Here is a 20246-nt window from a genome sequence, read left to right on the forward strand (position 1 = left end):
ACAGAAAATTTTTAAACGTACTTAGACAAGAAAACTTGTCATGAGGGGCAAGATTACAGATAATGTTCCATGGTTCTACAATTAATTCTATTGAAAAAAGAGGACTGAAAAGTCGTAAGTTAGTGGTAGTAAGCGAAGAATCAGCAGTTGAAGTTTATAGGACATCTTGCCAATTCTAGTTCTTTGTATGCAGCGAGTTGCACACCTTTGGACTCTTTCCAAGATCGCTCTCAGATTGACACTTGCAGGAGACCATACCACTGTCACATAGGAAAGCCGTGATTTCATGAGAGATAGACAGTGTCCTCCTGACTTCAATGTCAGTGATAAGTGGGCAAATTCTCTTTAAGAGACTCAACATTCTAGTGGCCTTAAATACAATGCGCATAACATGCGAGTCCCACGATAGATTGCTAGAAATGGTGACGCCAAGATCTTTTTCTTCCTGAACGCGTTGTTTACATCGTTTACATCACCAAGGTGATATTCGTGGGTTACAGGTGTTTTCTTTCTTTTTGTTGTCTTTCATATTTTGATAATTTTTTTTGACGCAGTATTCGTATGTACACGTTACTTTTTTTTTCACCCTGACGCTTTGTATTTTGAAACAAAATTCTTTCCAATAGTACCCCCAATGAAGATAAACCCATGCAAAACCTTTTGAACTAAAGTAAGTCCAGCAGCATACATTTTTGTGTATTAAGGAAATTCTTGAGAAAACAAGGTTTTCGACAAAAAACCAATCTGGCTCGTCTTAATTCAATTAATTACAAGTGAAATGAACAAGTGAAGCTTTGAAAACAAACGTTGTGTTACCACCACATCGTGGGAAATGAAAGAAGCTCACAAACTTAGAAAAAGTTTTTACACAGAAGCTGATAGATTTTTCCACTTAGGCAAGGAAAAACTATTTGTCCTAGAAAATATATTTAAAAAGAAAGCAATTTAATGTGGTATTCGATCATCCCATCGCAACACAAACTCACCCAGCTAAAGCAATTTGCACATTGACAGGAAGAAAATAAACCACGCAAAATCTTATTTAAAATCCACAATTTGACCTTTAGTGGTGATTATTTTATTTTCAAGCATGTATGGTTCAAGTATATTGGTGAAAAGTGAGACGGCTGCTATCTTAGTTTACCATCAAAATGCCAAATATTTGGCAAATTTGAGGAGTGTTGTACGGCAAGCAGTGGAGAGTGCCCACAAATTTTATTCCATATGTTTTTACATTGGTGTTAATAGTTTTGAGTTATCATAGACTCAATCCTAGGTCAGGTCCCACATTTGAGAAAATTGCTTTTAACTATAGTTATGTCACACTTCACACATTCTGGAATTTGGCAGGACGTATTTCAGAAAATTCATAAATCCATCAAACTTGGACAGAATTTAATTATTGTTAAAATTTTAAAATATCAAAGAAAGGTGAAACTTTTGCATGTAAAACAATCAGCTTGTTGGAATAAAAAACTGCGTTTTGGCAGCATCCGACATTTATAGCTAAGTCTCCTAAGGCAATTTAGCCTGTTTTGAGGTCACCTTGAAAACTGTCTCGCAATAAATGAAAAAAATCGAATTGGTCAAAATAGATGTGACATTTGTACATAGGATATAATGGTTGACTTTCACTAAAAAAATTAATGAGGCCAATAGGTGAATTTGCCTCATCTGTTCTTAGGCAGATGGCCTCTTAAAAGTCCTTGACTTGATTGTTGTGTTCCACATGAAAAGGTAGTTTTCCTTCTGGTTTTATCTTCTCCCCTGAGTAGGTTTTCAAAATAGCTTTTGTGTCTAGTAGTGGTGTGTCTGGGAAATTTTCTTGCACTTGTGCAATGGGAGTGTGGATATTGTTCAGCCTGCGTCAAGTTCAATTTTCATGGTGTGGCCACTGATCTTTGGTGTCACCCAGATGACATCACCACCTGCCACTTATTGACTTCTAGTAATGCAACTAAGCTATCATCATTGTGTTCATCCTCCTCCTCAAAGGAACGCAGATTGGGTTTCTCATCCTTTCTTCGTTGGGTAGAGTTGACACTTTCCCGAGTGACACACTCGTTGGGTGTAGCCCAGTTTCCCTCATTTCTGGCACATTTCATTCCCAAAGTAATACATAGATGATTCATGTTTAGTACCACCACATCTATAGCCATGATCACGGGACTTGGTACACTGTTGCTTCCATTGGTCACTTTGTTAGCTTCTGATTCTTTACTGCTCTGTAACTTTAATGTATCTTTTGCTGCAGCTTCCATGGTTAATGCAATTTCTGTCACTTTCACTTATGTCAACTCTGATTCCAAGGGCAACCATTTCTGGATAAGTTCATTGTGCAGTTCACACACAAATCTATCCCTTAATACGTCATTTAAGCTCACTCCAAAGTCATGATACAGTGTCAACTTCTTTAATTCAGCAAGGTAAGTACTTATGGATTTGATCACCTTCAAGTTGATTTTTCTTGCAAAAGAGGAACCTCTCTGCTATAAGTAGTGGTTTTGGTGACAGATGTTTCTGTGGTGTTTCCACAATAGTTTTAAAGGACAGGTCAGATGGCCTTGCTGGGGCAGACAGACTTTGCAGTATAGCCCATACATTTTGTTTCCCTATTATGCTGAGCATCACTGCCACTTGCTTCTCTTCTTTTATTCCATTGGTGATGAAATATTGCTCTACTTGTTCCTTGTAGGCATTCCAGTCGTTGTTAGTTTCATCAAAGACTTCTCTTTTCATGGCACGTGATCTGAAATCTTGTTGCCCATCTGTTATGATCTAATATGTTCTTATCAACCTTCCAAGTTACAACCATTTTAGTGGCCATGACGACTAGAATTTTGGAGCTGGCAACTAACTTGAAACGGAAGCTGCCATTCCAGCGACTAAAATCAATGTGATAAAATCAAGAGCTTGAGCAGACTATTGTCCAGATTGAAAAAACATTATGAATTCACTTGTAAAAATAAGTTCTGCCATTTTAACCTACCCAAATTGAGACTAAAATAAAACGAAATGTTTTAATAATTCCAAGAGCCAATCATTACTTTAAGCTTTCTATGCGATGATCTTCGTTCCACTTGACTGAAATTTAACACTTGATAATTTTACCTTTGGGAATGAGACAATGCACACATACAGTTTCTGCATCATCGATACACTGATGTCGAGTTTGGTTTTATACTGTGAAACTGGGAAATCCTTGCAAAAAATTGAACAGCACTTTCACAACGTTTTCACATGGCTATTTTTAACTGTGGAAAGAAATTTTATCGGCAGATTTTGATCACGTGCTGGGTAGCCACTTCTGAACTGCGAACATGCGTCACGCAATCAACAAAACGATAATATATAGATTTAGCCGAGGCTTAAAAGTGGAGCTCCTGGGTCAGGTTGTTCAAAGCCTGATCAAGCTTTTCCTTAGTGGCCAATTGGCCACTAAAGAAAAAAGTTAACTTCGAGGGTTGCTTATGATTATTATAGAGCGCAAATTTTCCCACACAAAAAAGGAGTTGTGCAGTAGTTGTGTAGCTCATCAAAAGGCCATGATGTGAGGTCAGAGTGTTTTTTTCATTTCTACTTTAATCTTTTTCATTGTGAAAACAAGATGTAAATTTGAGCAATTTAGATAAATATGACGCAAGAAAGGATTGATAAGATAAATATTTGGTGATGCGCTGTCTGGTGGTAAACTTTGAGATCTTCAATAATAAAATAATTATGATGGTTCAATTTAAGAGAAATGTTTGATTCAGGTCCCTCAGTGTTTCGTATGATTATCCAAATACCTCGCCGCCTGACCCAGATCCACCAGCATTGCATTCTACTTGCGAATACCATTATTAACAAAGAGTTTTTATCATATATTATTTTCTTATATAAAAACAAGATTTTGTTAACCCTAAAGATTATTAATTTTCCAGTTTTCCTTCAGATGTATACACCTTTTGAAATTATGATTTTATCTCATATTTTCTTGTTTTTATGCTTGTGCTTTATTTTATGTACATGTAAAAACATGCTTTTTGCTATTTATCCCCTTAAACATGTCTCTATCATAACTCTGCTGCCACGCCTCTTGCAAAACATTAATTTATTTTTACTTTTTTTTTAAATTCCAAAAGCTTGAAAGTGATAGTGCCATGTTGTCCTGTTTTAGAATTATTTATGCCGAAAATCAATTCAGCTATAGCAATATAATATATGTAGGTTGTCTGTTACATGTATGTTTTTTCTTATGACTTTTCCTTTGTTATGTTGTGACTTGCGGTTGAACAGCACTGCTAGACAACTCATGATATTTGGCTCCTACATGTAGGGCAATCAAGTCAGTTGTGTTTCGCTTAGGTATCAGATTCAAATGTCATAACTCAAGAGCGACAGATCAGAGGCAGGATTAGAGTCAACAACTTTCATACATGCATCTCTTAAATGAACCTTAATAGCTGGTTTCTCACAAAGAAGAACAACTACAGTTTTTAACTTAGTGTGTTTTTGCCTTAAATATGTATCTTATTTTATATATCTTAATAATTCTTAACTTATCGATCATCAATATTCAAAATGGAGGGTAGGTGCCAATTGACAGCAAAGCAGGCAATGAGAAAGTGTGGGCATAATGCAAATAAAGGGGGTAACCATGGCAACCTCCCATGTGTCACCTCCCCCTGGCACCTATCACTGAATTCTCAATGGAGAATAAGCACACTTACCTAGACACAAGGGCACACCATGAACCAAGAGGTTGCTGGGATGGGGCAAACCAAAGGCAAAGCAACAAAGGAAGGCAGAGCAAAACCACGAGGGCGAAACTGCACAGCAATGGCACAACTACGCATGCCCACAGTGATTATCCGCTGGCCAACAGTAGATCTCTCAGTGAACTCTGATTACTGATAATCTCATTTAACTTGTCGATAAGCAATATTCAAAATGGAGGGTAGGTGCCACTTGACAGCAAAGCAGGCAATGAGCAAGTGTGGGCAAAATACAAATAAAGGAGGGTAACCATGGCAACCTCCCACAGGTCACCTCGAATTATAAAGGCACTCCAAGACAGATGCAAGTGCTTGGAGAAAGGAGGACCCAATGGGAGGAGGCAGCCATGGGGGCCGACCCTCCAAATGATGAATCTCCAAGTATGTAACTCCACCAATGATTTGGCTGCGCAAGTTGTAAGATCAGGTGGGGTTCTAATATATTGTTTCTAAGCATTTCTTTTCCACTGGCCTAGGACCTGGATAAGGTGATCTGGAACACCACCCCTTGCTGTGGAAGAGGCTGTCCCAAGTCGAAAACTGTGGCTGGAAAAATCACAAGGGAGACCAGCAGAAAGGAGAATGGCTCTTAACCTGTCTGTGACCAGTGAGCGAGTTAGCGGAAGACCATTTTCTAAAACAAGGGACCAGGACGGTGACCATGACGTACCAAGTAGGAGACCACAGCTTGGACAGCGCACAAAGGCGGTGAACCCAGTCCAATCAAAATGTCACACCTTTTTCAAAACAGGTTGGGTTTAGAAGCTTTAATAAAAACTTGAAGGCGAGATGGATCAAGAGGAACATCCACAGAAACATTGGACATGAACAAATGGACGCTCAGGTTGAAGGCTGATAAGCTGGGGACAGTGAACTTGGCAGACCGCAAAAAACCAAAATAAGTCAAAAGACAGGTGGCCCAAAACATAACATTGTCAAAAGAATTGAGATCAAAGGCTGAGTAAATTACGTGAAAAATGTTACTGGAAACTGGCAGGCATGGCTTGAAACGTAGGGCACCCTGAGAATGCTTGATTCCTCTAACAACTCTTTGAAGCCGAAGGCAGTTCTCCAAGGGGTCAGGGAATCCTTAATCCACATGAAGAGACTGCACCACAGATAGGCACACTTTAATAGAGGAGTGTCGCAGGGAGTCGGCCAGGCATGTGGCAAAAAGGCAGAGGGTCCATTCCGACGCTGGGCATGGAGAACCATAGGGGCTGAGATGTCCAGTCATGACGCAGAAATTTACAAACTTTTCCTGGGCACAAGAATAGGTGCAGCGCGTTGAAGAAGCAAGACCTTGGTACATGAACGCAAGGCAGCGAGCTTCTAAATGACTATGGAAAGCTGGGGTAAGAGCTGAGGAGGGATGAGGATTGGAAACTTCTTGGCATGTGGCACTTGAGAATGAAAGGCCTGAAAATGAAAGCGAGACAAGGCGCCACCTATGCCGTTATTTCTTCCTGGAACATGAATTGCAGCAAATGTAAAACTGAAGCAGGCTGCAGCTTTGAGTAAGCCATGCAACAAACGTATAATGTTTGGGTCTGGAGACATCTGTGAGTTAAGAATGTGAACCACAGCTTCGTTATTGACGTAAAACAAGATGCGCCTGCAGGACCAACCAGGACCCCAAACATGGGCTGCCAAAACAACAGGAAAAAGTTTCTTGTAAGCAATGGACAGCGGAAATTGGAGAGTAGACCAACGACCATTGAACCATTTGGTGTCCATAAAAGCACCATAACCAATAGCACCAGATGCATCAGAACTGACGGAAAAGTCAGGCAAAGGCTCAAGGGTGGGAAGAAGGAAAAAGGATATTCCATTCCACTGACCAAAAAGATTCTACCTACCAGGCCAAGTCCTTTCTAAACTCCACATTAAGACGTATTGGATGAGAATCATTCCGGAAACAGGACAATAAATCAATCATCCGGCGAAGAAAGGTGTGACCTGGTCAAACCACCATGCGGACATGATGCAACCGACCAATCAATGATTGAAGATCTTTTTTAGTACAACATTTGCGGGTTGACCAATGGGTAAGAGCCTCTTCCAAAGTAAAAAATTTATGAAATTTGGAAGGCGTGCAATCTGAGCTGCTGTATCTAATTCAATTCTCAGGACCACCATGCAGGAGGCTGGAGCCAAGCATTTCTGAAGGTGCAAAGGAAGACCCAACCTGGCAACCACTGCTACAGCTACTTGAAGGTTGGAGGCACAGACCACTGAGTTTGCTGGAGCTGCCATAATGAAATCATCTAAATAATGCAACAGGGCCTCAATCCCATTGTTATGGACCAAAATCCACTTGACCAATTCTGCAACTGAGTTGAAAATAGCTGGAGCTGAGTGAAGCCTACATGGTAAGGCGAGATCTACGTAATGAGCACTGCGCCACTTCAGGCCCAATAGATGGCAGTCCAAAGGATGAATAGAAATATTCCGGTATGCAGACTCAATATCAAATTTAGCCGTGAGGGCACCCAGCCCAAATTTAGAAACCATCTTAATAATATCATCCATTTTGATGTGCTGGAGATGCCAGGATTCTGGATCGATTCCATCGTTGATGCTGTGGCCTTGCAGCAAGGATAGGTCCACGATAAGGTGCCATTTGCCCAGCTGCCCTTTCTTAGGAATCACCCCAAAACTGCTTACGTGAAGGTTTTGCACTGGTGGGTCATCAAAAGGACCCACTACATGGCCTAGCCTGACCTCATTAGCTAAATACACATCAATCACCCCGGAATGTTGGTAAGCGGACAATTTATTTCTTCTAGCTGAGTTCAAAGTTACAGGTTTATTGCAACCAAGTCTAAAGCCTTCCTTGATATCCTGAAAGACAAAGTTTGCCATTGCCTTATCGGGATAGAGAGTCAATACAGCTTCAAATAACTCAAAGTTTAGTGAAGAAACTTCCCTAACCGCTGGCAATGTCAAAGAGGAGCCTAGGATGAAAATAGTAATAATAACAAATTCTAGTAGTAAAGAAGACTAGAAATACGACAAAGGATCTGTTCAAAAGGATAGAGACACAAATAGAATCAAACAAGCTAACACAACTAAAGAACGAAAACAATAATTAATTCAACTCAGTATTTAACAGGGGAACAACAAGAGCAAGACAGTTAACGGTGCTTGCTACGCTTTGGCTCCTCAGGATCCAGTGAGCGAGCATGAGATGATTGTAGCACAATTGAAGGGGTGAGTGCAAAACCATGCTAAGTGACGATTTGGGTGAAAAAAAAATTTTCGCAAAAGGGCTTGAATTTTTGCATGTGGTCTTCAATGTAATAGAAAAACGTGGCCCTGTATTTTTGTCGCTGGTTTTTGCTTCGTTTTCGAGTTATAACGTATGCAAAAATACTTGGCTTTTCCTAGCCATGTCTTTACGAGTTTATTTGTTGAACAGCAAACAGGCAGACCGTTTATAGTGTATGAAGTCAAAATCAACTCTCACAGCATATATAGAGCAGAAATCTGGGAACAGACTGTTTACGTCGGGTATTGTGACGAGAGCACAACACGTGAATCGATCAAGAGTCAAACGAAATTCATCGAACAAAAAAGAGATGTACCGCATTAGAGCTCTGCCAAGTAATATCTTAAGCATTGTTTTAAAGTACCTTGTGTGCCTGCCCGGTGGTTGAGAGGCATCATAAAGTCTTGATAAACCCATAAGTCATCAGCACGTTTTAAAGAATCAAAATGTGTTCTTAAACTTTGAAGGCAGCTGATATACCGTAATCGTGTTATCGGTGTTTGAAGTCAGATCGAGCCAGGCAGCAAAGTCCAAGAGCAGTTCTTGCCCGAAAAAACTACCCTCTGGTGAGTCGTGGCCCATTTGCCAAGCGTTGCTAGCGTCAAAGTTTGGAAAGCGAGAACTGGTTTTAGACTTATAAAATTTGTCTTGTATCAACTGCCATGTTTTCCCGCGCACGAGGTGTAAAGACCCTTCCCGACATGCATTGCGATCACGTTCTGCGGACGTCTCTCGAACTGGTAACTAGATTGTTTAAACATAAGAATGGCCAACAAGTAGCGATCGATTGTAACATAGATCTGTGATCCAGGTTGCATTGATTTTATTTCAAATCGGCATGATTTGTAGTGTTTTGAGCTTCTGTGATCAGCGGACATGCAGATGTATGGAGACCCATACGTTGCGGAGAAGGGTTAATCTGTTAATATGTCAGCCCTATTTATAGCGCGTTTTCACGTGAAATCAACATCATTGAGCTTATAAGTTGCGTGAAATTACCATTTTGCTGTTTTCTAAGTGAAACTAGCATCCTTGCCCTCACGCGTTAACGTGAAATCAACATTTTAGCCTATTTAGACCTGAAATCAACATCATTGAGCGTATGCACTGCGTGACATTGACATTTTGCTGGTTTCTAAGTGAAACCAACATCCTTGCCATCATGCGTTAACGTGAAATACACATTTTAACCTATTTAGACCTGAAATCAACATCATTGAGCTTATGCATTGCGTGAAATTGACATTTTGCTCGTTTCCAAGAGAAATCAACCTCCTTGCTGTCATGCGTTAACGTGAAATCAACATTTAAACCTTTTTTGACCTAAAATCAACATTTTTGAGCTTATACGTTGCGTGAAATTGACATTTTGCTGTTTTCTAAGTGAAATCAAAGTCCTTGCGGACGCGGCGGGCCGATCCTTTGTTATGATAAACCGAGGCGAGACTTCGACTTATAACAAAGGCTTGGCTTGGCTATTATAACAAAGGATCGGCTCTGTTTATCATAACAAAGGCCCGACTTCGTTTATTTGAAGACCTCGGCGGGAAAAGGGCACTAGGTATTTTAATCAAAAGTGAACTTTGTCGAAAACGCTCCAAATTTCGCATGCAGTTTTGTTTAGGTATGTTTAACAATGTCCCATAGTTTTTCCACTAAGCTTCGCTTCGTTTTTGAGATATTGCGTATGCAGAAAAACCACTCGGTTTTCCTAGTGGCGTCTTTATAAATGAAGCAAAAACCAGCGACAAAAATACAGGACCACGTTTTTCTATTACATTGAAGACCAGATGCAAGAATTCAAGCCCTTTCGCAAAAATTTTTTTTTCACCCAAATCATCACTTAGCATGGTTTTGCACTCACCCCTTCAATTATTAGCACAATGAAGTAGCACAATGATTGCCCCAGCACCTGCTACATGCATGGTGAAACTCACACTGTGGATTAACTGCAATGCAAGGACCAGCATTCCAAGAATAGCAAATGACTTTACTAGAAGCATTACCAGAGACCTCTGCCTGGGATGAGACAACACTGGATGAGGCTGGGCGAGTGCAAACTTGAGCGCCAGCTGTATGGTAGTTGAAAAGCTGAACATGCATCTTAGACCAGTCGGTGACTTTTTCTGCTGCCGCGTGCTCCCTGAAGGCCCGCTCATAGTCCAGCCAACAAAACCCACTAAATTGATGATATGTTCGGAGTTTTAAAAGCTTGTAGCTTGTCAGATCTCTCCATCGATGAGGGAAAGACGAGCAGATAATGAGATAACAACTGGAAAAGGCTTCCATCCACGAAGCGATGTCCGTAATCAGGAGCTTCCGTTTTTTAGGCGTGTGCGACAACACTAAGTGGCCATTGAATTAAAGTTGCAGCTCCTGCTGAGGAATGGTAATGTTTTCTGCTAATAAATCTTCCAGATTCACGAACTTTCCTGCAGTGATTCAAGAAACAGCCTTGGAAAGGTATTGGTGAGTAGCCAGGGCCAACCACAAAAGGCTGTTGAAAAGGTGAGGCTGTCAGTGAGGGAACCGCCATAGGACTTACAAATAGTTGAGAAGCAAAAACAGAATTAACTGTAGCCAGTAGGCTGTAAACCGCAGAAGAACAAGGTGCCATGGAAGACAAAAAAGCCAAGGAAAATACAGGAATGAAAGATGGGACGACAAGAGACAACAACATACCTGTTGATACATTCGCTCACGAAGCCATTGGTACTGGAGGAGTACTGGACAAAGAAGTCAACAGCAAAAACCCAGCAGGAACTGATGAAGACCAAGATTGATGAAAGCTGCATGCATCCAAGTGTGCCGCACGAGTAGCAAGGGAAGAACCTTGGGCGGCAATGGCGGGAAGGCCTTAAGAAACTGAATAAGAGTCAACCGTGGCAGATAACGACTGCTGTACGATAGCTGAAATTGAAGTTTGGATGGCCTGAATCACAGAGGCTAAAAATTCTTGTGATATGGAAGCACTAGCAGGAGTACCAGATGCTTGCACGGATGTCGACAGGGCATTAGTTGTGACCGAAATGGTGGACGCTGGAGCTGAAGACACTGCCGGCACAGAGCTCTCCAAACCATTTCTAGTACGTCGAGGAGGCATGACAGCCAAAGAGATTGCAAAATGGTGAAGGAAACAGAGCGATAACTGCTGGCCAACAGCAGATCTCCCAGTTAACTCTGATTATTGATAATCTCATTTATTTAATAGTTTTGAATTCTTACTGTAGTTGGCAGGACCCTGTTGATAACAGCACTTTGTACTGAAGGGTTATCCTGGGAAAACATTCAATGAGGAAGAGGAGGAGGAGGAGGATCATTTCCCAAAATTTTTTGTTCCTTTTCCTCTTTGGTTCAAGTATCACTCTTTCAGACCATTTACCGATCAGATTTGCGACCTACTGGCATGCTCTCTTTCAAACTTTGATGCAAAATTGGCAACTGATGATAAGGGCCAAACGACTACAAGTTATTGGGGTTATACTTGCAAACCAAATGGAACAAACCTAACCGGAACTTCTACCGTATAATTTAGAAAGATACTTACAAAAAAAGAGCAGTAATATAATCCGTAAAATCCAACTTTTCCGACCCTCAAGTAAAGAAGTTTTGAAGCCTTGAAACTTGCAGTATGATTTAACAGCAAGGGGAATATATTAAGCCAGGAGGAATTTATTTGAGATGGTGCAAAAGACGGATTTCACGGAAATGTGAATATTAAACAACCATTATTATATTACTTCCCTTTATTCCTGTAAGTATGTTATGTAATATTATTAATATAATATTGTATAAGATACTTACAGAAGGGAAGTAATATAATAATGGTTGTTTAATATTCACATTTCCGTGAAATCCGGAAAATCCGTCTTTTCCACCCCTCAAATACAGAAGTTTGAAGCCAAAGAACTTGCAGTATGATTTAACAGCAAGGGAATATATTAAGCCAGGAGTTCATTTGAGAGGGCAGAAAAGACGGATTTTCCGGACTTCAAAGAAATGTGAATATTAAACACCATTATTATATTACTTCCTTTTATTTCTGTATCTTATATATTATTATAATATTATATAAGATACTTACAGGAATAAAGGGAAGTAATATAATAATGGTTGTTTAATATTCACATTTCCGTGAAATCCGGAAAATCCGTCTTCTCCGCCATCTCAAATGAACTCCTCATGGCTTAATGTATTCCCCTTGCTGTTAAATCATACTGCAAGTTTCAACGCTTCAAACTTCTTTACTTTGGGGGCGGAAAAGTCGGATTTTCCGGACTCCTAAATTTCTCTGCCTGACTGAAATAGCTTCAAATAACTCAGAGATGTTTGTACAACAAATTGAAAGTATGAAACTTCTTGTTATGAGTGCTCATTTCGTTAAATCACTTCAGTCTTTAAAGACTCGTACAAACAGTTTTAAACTTTTTGAAAGCAGTTGTTTACGTAGTGAATTTATAATCTGCTAATTTTTATGTTCGACGTGAATTAGCCTGAATGACTTGAAAACTCTCCAGAAAACACAATCAAGAAATGTGGAAAGACAAATCTATTGTTGACGTAGAAAGGCTCCCTTGATTACAGTGGTGCTGTTAGTGATTTGCATTTGACCTTGGTTCATCGTCAATGGCAAATTAGGATTGATGAGTGGCGTGAAACGTCTTCATCTAGTTGAAGTAACAAGTTCTTTTCATCCTTGACGTGCAGAAAGGGCCCCAAAAACAAGTCCAGGGCTTTTGGGATAATTACACTACTGTTCTTGGTTCCTCGTTAACACATTTCATTAAAAAGATTATACACCAGATGAATTGCGCTTGTTGAAAAGGAAAAAGTCTTGTCATGGTAAAGAAGCCGCTTGGTTTCAGTAACGCTTGAATTATTTACGTTGATCTCGGGTTCAATGGCAAATGACAACGGTGTCAGCTTTTCATGCATAGTAGCGGTCACAAGGTCATCAGTGAGATACCTTAACGTTCCACATATTACATATATGGTAAGGTATGCGCCAGCTGTCAGATTTATTCACAAGTTTCCATCCATGATATTTAAGTGGAAGACTTGTAGCTTTTTTACAACCAGCGATTGACAGAGGAAATGCTGTGAGCAAAGAAACCATGTCGACAGCTTAACAACAAAAAGAGCGAGAGCACTGCAATCTGTTACTTGGCTCCCGTAATCAGTGGAAGGTGCAGTGTTGTAAGTGCAAAATGCATTTGTAACGTGAAAGAAAAGGCTTTGCCAAAGGCTTGGAACTCGATTTGCCAGAAACGTGATATTTGATAGAGCGATTTCAGGTTTGTAAATGTTCAAAGGCTGAAATGACAGAATGACATTGTATAACACATGTTCAATTCTTGACGCACATTATCCTACTTTCTTGCAGGTATATCAAACGTAGCGTTCTTCTTCGGTGCAATTTGCACTCAAGAAAAAAAGAAAGGAAGTATCCAGGAAAGCGAAGATGAAAGTGATAACAGTAACGCAGAATTCGAATCATGCCAAGTACCTAGTTCCACTTCACAGCAGTGGCTCGATGGAAATTTGGCTTCTGTCAACAAAGCCCTTTGCCCTGCGATTTCCTATTGGGTCGCGCTAATGACATTAAACGGTGCTCCTGCAAGTACAATTTCCATGCACAAGGCGTTATTGAATTATGGAGGAGACGTTATTGTGGATCAGGTAAAGCATCTTGTTTAGAATGCAGACTGTTTATTTATGAGTGTACACATTGTAACGTTTTCAAGACACGAAAGCAACACTTATTAACACTCAATTAAATAAGTTTAGTCTTAAGGAAAACAAAATACACGGCACTTAAATAAAGTGCTGGCTGTCTGGAATAACCATAGGGGCTAGAGGAGTCAGACAGCCAGTTAAAATCTTGCAAATTTCCACACAGTTTTTAAAACGCTCTACTTTATGCCTTTTAGGTTCAATTCCAAGAAGGAATGTCCTGCCATGAAAGAGCTTTATAAAGTTTTAAAAGACCACAAAAACCAACATATGCAGGACCTCGTTCTATCATCGCATCGGCATTGCTACAGACAAGAAGCCAGGAAAGTTATTGGCGATGATATCAGCTTGATCAGTACACAAGAATTGGAAGAGTGTGGCAAAGAGAATGTAGTGCTAGTTACCATCATCAACAAGAAGTTTCAATCATCTTTGGCCAGCGTGATAGAACACCTTATCAAGGCAAAGTTACAAATTGACAAGTTCGGATTCACAGCCTCGAACATTGCAGTGCAACCACCCAGCCCTATGGTGCAAAACGACGAGAAGAGGTTCTCAGATAAGTTGACAATCCTGGTAAACGACATTTCCATTGCAATGGAAAAGCTCAGTTATGCCACTTACAGGGGAAAGGTCTACAAAAAGGAAAGCAGGGCAAAGTATATGTTTTCGCACAGATGTGAGGCCCGTGCGTTCGTGAATACTCTTGCCACCAATGAATTCTTCAAGCCTAGACTCGTTCGAGAAATGAGAAAAGTGGTGGAGCTATTAGCCGACCCGTACTGCGAATTGTTTAGACCACTGGTAATTGTCTATGACCTAATCAAAGTCAACCAAGGCGTCTGTTGGTCGCTAAAAGAGAGGTCCTTCGTAAATGATGCTATCCAAGAAGATAAAATTGGAAAAGTATCTCCCAGAGCGTTTCCTCCCTTTGACTCAATGCAAGAACCAGATCCAAACTACTTTCGCCAGATCCTTGAAAACAGCCTAAGTCCAGAAGAACAGTCAAACTTCTGCGAAGATTTCTTGAAGTTGCTTAGTTACAAGAAGAAGCTCAAAGATAAAGTGCCTTGTTTAGTCAGAGACGCTAACAGCGGTAAAACAAGTCTGTTTTTTCCAATCCTGGGCCTTGTGAACCACGGAAACGTTACCACAGTGACTAAACAACGAGCATTCAACAAGTCTATGATCTCTAAGTTCACCAAAGTGATATTCATAGATGAAGCTACAGAATCTACACTTGACATCAACGACTGGAAAACGTTGACATAAGGAGGTTACTCCTTCCGACCAGCCTGCAATGGACAGACGATTGTCCACGTATGAATTCCGTAGCCTGCTAAACCCACAAAAGAGTGCAGCCACATGGCTAAGGAACCACCCCATGGACTGTGTACTCTGGGCCACCAAAAAGGCCAGGACACATAGAGATGATGGTGAAGATCCAATTGAAACAGACAAAGAGCAATCTTTCCTCGAAGATGGAATCTTGCAAGAAAAGGAAAAGGACGAACTACGCGCTTTGTGTTTAGACCAGGGAGCGGACAACACCTGCAATCAGTCTGTAAGGGAAGACGAAACCCCACAAGACGCCGCGCCAGACACTGAAAGTGAGTCAGATTCATGCAGCCAATCAGGCGATATCGTAGATATCTTGGAAAACCAGCTTGGAATGCTGAAGCCAGAGAGTCTTTAACATAGGATAATAACCCACATGCTGGACACAGAGCAGGAAAAGCAACAAAGACAAGTCCTGTTTGAGCAGGAGCGCTACACTCAGCGTAAAGCCTGGTTAAAGGACAGAGGCGTGTCTAGTAAGAATGCAGAGCTTCTTCCCGAGGAATCTGACGAACCAACGCCTTCACCAATCACAAGAGATCTCAAGAGGTTTACATGCGCCCAAACAGTAGCCGAAGACACGCATTGCCAAGCTGCCCGGAAAGCCTTCGAGGGTGCGTGGCTGAAGGAGACGGAAAAAGAGTTGCAGGACTGTGTAAGGCGCTTACACTCTACCCAACATCCCCCGACGAGAAATTAATTGGAGGCATACCAGGAAGTATTGGAAGATAAGCTGAAGAACCACCACAAAAACCTTGGCACGCTTGGCTCTAAAGAGGCCTTGGAGGAGCGGAGGCGCACGTGCGTCTCCCTTGGTCTACTAGACAGGGGACACCAGCATTTGGTGAAATGCATCATTGAGGCCTTACCAACCAAAGAAGAACTTGGACCTTTGCCTACAGGTTCACAACAGGAGACAGGAGGGACACGGGCTGGGAAAGCATCAGAAAGTGACGACGAAAGAAGCTTGTTCATTACGCCGCTTCCCAGGGCTGCTCCAGGGACCTCGCTGTCGCGTGCCAGTTCAAACGCCTATGACCTGGTGGTTTTAGAGGAGTTGATGCACAACAGCACTACAGGTAGTAAGAGAAAGAGGTCAAAGTGTTGTGCTCACAGTCAAGTGAGTGAGAAGAGGCCTCAAAAAACTCTGCTTAATTACTTCAGTCAGAAATAGAAATTACACTAAATAATGAAACGAATATCACTGTACCAAGTTTAGGCGCAGAAAGAGTTAAAGTTGAAGTTACGATTGACTCAACTAATTACCCAGGCAGTGAGGCCTGGGTTTAAATTTCGGCTCTGTTTTTTTTCCACGTTCAGTCACAAATCGCCGTCTGGTCTCTAAAGCACATGCATCACCTGTGCATGCGTACAGCACGTGGAATTTACAGAGGTTGTCATCAAAAAAAGTTAGCACGGATTCCATGATTTCTAGGGCAATGAAATCACATACAAACGAAAACACCGTTCATACATAAATGGTGAATTTTAAGCTTTATTAACTTATCACTACTCACGATGACTTCGATAGCGTTGATCCTAGCAGTATGCAGGACACCTATCATATATGAACTCAGTTAAATGACCTTGCTCTCCATGAGTTCTTGTAGCTCAGTGGATAGAGCGCCCGCCCGGTGTTTGGCAGGTCATGGGTTCAATTCCTGTCGGGGACTCAGAATTTTTCTTTGTCCCACGCTCGTGTCATGTTGATTAATTCACCTTCACAAATTGTGATGTTATAGGAGATTAATAAAGTTGACCCTCCTCGAATTTTTAAGTCTGTGCGTTTTCCCAAGCTCAGATATTCGTCGAAATATTTCGCACAAATTTACAGAGACCAGTATGGAACTGCCATGTTGGTGTACCTCCGCAGTACACCTACATTGCAGCCAGAAAATATTGTAAACATCTGGAACTTACTTTGGCTATCTAGGCGACTGATTATCTGTACTGAACAAACAAGCATTTACATGAGCACTTTTCCTAATACTTTAACTTCTAAATGGGCTAAAAATCACGAGATAAGTATATGATTTCGACAACCGCATTCGTAGGTCTATGTCACTCACTGCCATAACTATGAAATTCAAAATGTCTCGCTTGCTTGAGAAACGCAAATAACAATGACAAAGGCTAAGGAAAATAGACTGAAACATTTATATGTTGATATAAAGACCTTGACTCATTTCACACCCTAAAGACTTGCAAACAAGTAATAAGCTATTAATCGATTCCAAGAAATGCAATCAAAAGCAGAATAGCTTAAGCACATCAATTCAGTTGAATTTCGTACAACTTCAAATGCAGAACATTTAGCTCAGTTGCAGTATAGCTATTGCTTCTCAGTATAATAACTGCCAGGGTACACGGAGCAAAGCGTCTAGTTGTTTAATGACTATGAGTACTTGCACTTGAAAGATGAACAGAGTTTGACGTTAAGACTGACTACTTTTGTACATGTTTGTAGTGTTGTTAAACTAGTGGCATTTTGAGTACAGCCCTTTTCTTGAGAGAATCTGCTGTTCTTCCCTCTTGAAATTTGAAATCGGAATCTCTCAGAATGGCCGTCCATTGTCCATATCCGTGCCTGTTCATTCCTCGCTTGAGAAAATTGTCCTCGTCTGCCATGAATTTCATCACCCGATGAAGTTTCCTCTGATTTCGCAGGTTCTCGGTGGGAATTACAACCTTCCTGGGGGGAGACAGGCTTGCCTTTTGCATAGTTTCAACCGAAAGTGTCAAGCTAGAAGTTGAACCGCCAAACCTTGCCTGTACACCTTCGTCCACCTCTGAACCCTTGCTTCCTTGAAGCTTTTGTAGACACTCGCAAGCCTTCACAGCAACTTTGTGCAATCTCCGCTTTTGATAGTGAACTTTGGCAACAGCAGAACTGTGTTTCTGGTCCTTGCTGGTGAGCTGATTGAGGCTTTCCATCTCAACAATTTGGCGATAACACATAGGATGAATGTACTTTCCAATAGCATCAAAAACCAGTCTTCTCATAATTTCACCCAATTTACTGTGTTGGCCAAGTGTTACTCTGTTGACGAGAACGAAATCACACTTGGGCTTGCGCAGCGGTCTGACGTACGAGATGTAGCCATCGAGAACTTGCATGTCTGCATCGGTCAGAATCAAAGAATCAAATCCTTACTTTCCAGCAGCCTTGAACGTTTTCTGATCAATAAATCCACCCTTTTCCTTAGCTGTAGCAATCATGTCCACCATCAAATATTGATAAGTCATGGGACGCGACCCCTTCACTTTAATGAACAGATACATGGCAACGAATTTCATGGCAAATGTCAAGTCTGAAGGGTTGACTTGAGCTGGACTCGATTTGCAAATCTTCACGGTATTTTCATAACGCAGCAGAGGAAATTTCACCACCTCCAACAACTCCTCCGTTATTGCCCAGTGGCCTCTTGCTTCCAGTGTCTCAATGTCAAAATCTTGCATCCACTACAATGTCATCATTTTTGCAACTGTCTTTCACGCTCTTTTGAGGTACAACTCTGTTGCAGAGAACTTTCGAAGAACTGCCTCCAGCGCGCCATGAAGTTTTCTGAAGTTAATCATTTCAGAAATGGCATCTATGTAGCCTAAACGCTCACATGTCCAAGCTTGCATTTGTCTTGTAAGTAGTCGATAAACTTGAACAACAAATCTGGAGAACACAAACTAAAGTCCACCACGTCAAAAGTCAACTCTTCCTCGTCTTCACAACAAAATCTAAAAAACTTAAAGCACCTTGTCTCTAATTGTTGAGCTGCGCGATCTTTCTTGCAACCGCCACCACTTCCATCTCATGAATACTTCACCAAAGTCACACAACAATGAAAATGAGAGAAGTAACTTTCCGGCATGTTTTGTAGTCTCACTTGTTTGATCTTGAATTGTGTTCACCATTGGAATATTTCTTGCTACCTTTAGCAAATCTGTGATTTCTTTTGAATTGGGCTTTTCGAGATAAAAGAACCAACTGTGCTTGGTATTAACATGTTTTCTGCACCCTCTGAATTTGAAATCCATCATGGTCACACTCTCGTATTGGGCAGTGATACAAGCTGTCGGTTTCATCCTTTTCCAAGTGAAGCCGTTTTGGTTTGGGTAATGCTCCATCGAAATCCGACCAATCGACTTTGCACTTCTTGCTCATTTTGCCTTTTGAAGAGCATTTGGCCAACACGATCTCCTTTAAATCTAAACCATAACCAAGGAGTCGATGACAAATAAAGGAACTGCATATGTTTGTATTTGCCAAGGCATGCCCTTACTTGCCTGCCCTCATTACTATTGTGCAAAATTCATGACAGTAAGATGCAACCAAACTTGCCGAAGCAGGTCTGAGTACACCTCATTGTTCGCCTTATTCACAAATGACACCTTAATTTGGGAACATAATCAAAATGCGTAAAAAATGACCCCAAATCTGTTCCCAAATGACCAATTTGGGGACAATATGTTCCATTTACAGACAGGAACTTGGAACAAAACAGTCCTAAATGTCCAATTGTTTAACAAACTGCTCCATTCATAGATGGGAATTTGGAACAAAGCGGTCCTAAAAATATCGATTTGGGAACGATATGTTCCGTTGGCATATGAGAATTTGGAACAAAACAGTCCTAATTTACCAATTTGGGAACGAATTGTTCTGTTTACAGAGAGGAACTCGGAACAAAACAGTCCTAATTTACCGATTCGGGAACAATGTGTTCCATTTACAGAGGGGACCTTGGAACAAAACAGTCCTAAATGACCAATATGGGAACAATGTGTTCAATTTACAGATAGGAACTTGGAACAAAACAGTCCTAAATGACCAATTTGGGAACAATCTGTTCCATTTACAGAGGGGACCTTGGAACAAAACAGACCTAATTTATCAATTTTGGAACAATGTGTTCCATGCACAGATAGGAACTCAGAACAAAACAGTCCTAATTTATCAATTTGAGAACAATATGTACCATTTACAGTTGGGAACTCAGAACGAAATGTTCCTCTTTTACACCAGAGTGAACGTTTTGTTCCTACCTTGTAAAAAATCTGGTCCTCTTATAGTCAATAGGAACACAAAAACGAGGAACAGTCGATACTAGAGGAACGTTCCTTTTGGAATATAGGAACAGCCAACAAAACTT

At 40.9% G+C, this 20246-nt stretch overlaps 1 protein-coding gene and 1 pseudogene across 7 annotated transcripts in view; one reads left to right on the forward strand and one right to left on the reverse strand.

Annotated features, from left to right (window-relative positions):
* The window catches only part of LOC110048315 (centrosomal protein of 70 kDa-like), a 204090-nt gene that overhangs the window by 108918 nt on the left and 74926 nt on the right, over window positions 1–20246 (reverse strand). The gene's annotated exons all lie outside the window — the stretch shown is intronic.
* On the forward strand, window positions 10992–16273 carry LOC110048233 (uncharacterized; annotated as a pseudogene).

The sequence above is a fragment of the Orbicella faveolata genome, unplaced genomic scaffold (assembly GCF_042242905.1).
Source record: "Orbicella faveolata isolate gen_17 unplaced genomic scaffold, um_ofav_v1 contig_13, whole genome shotgun sequence".
NCBI classification, from domain to species: Eukaryota; Metazoa; Cnidaria; class Anthozoa; order Scleractinia; family Merulinidae; genus Orbicella; species Orbicella faveolata.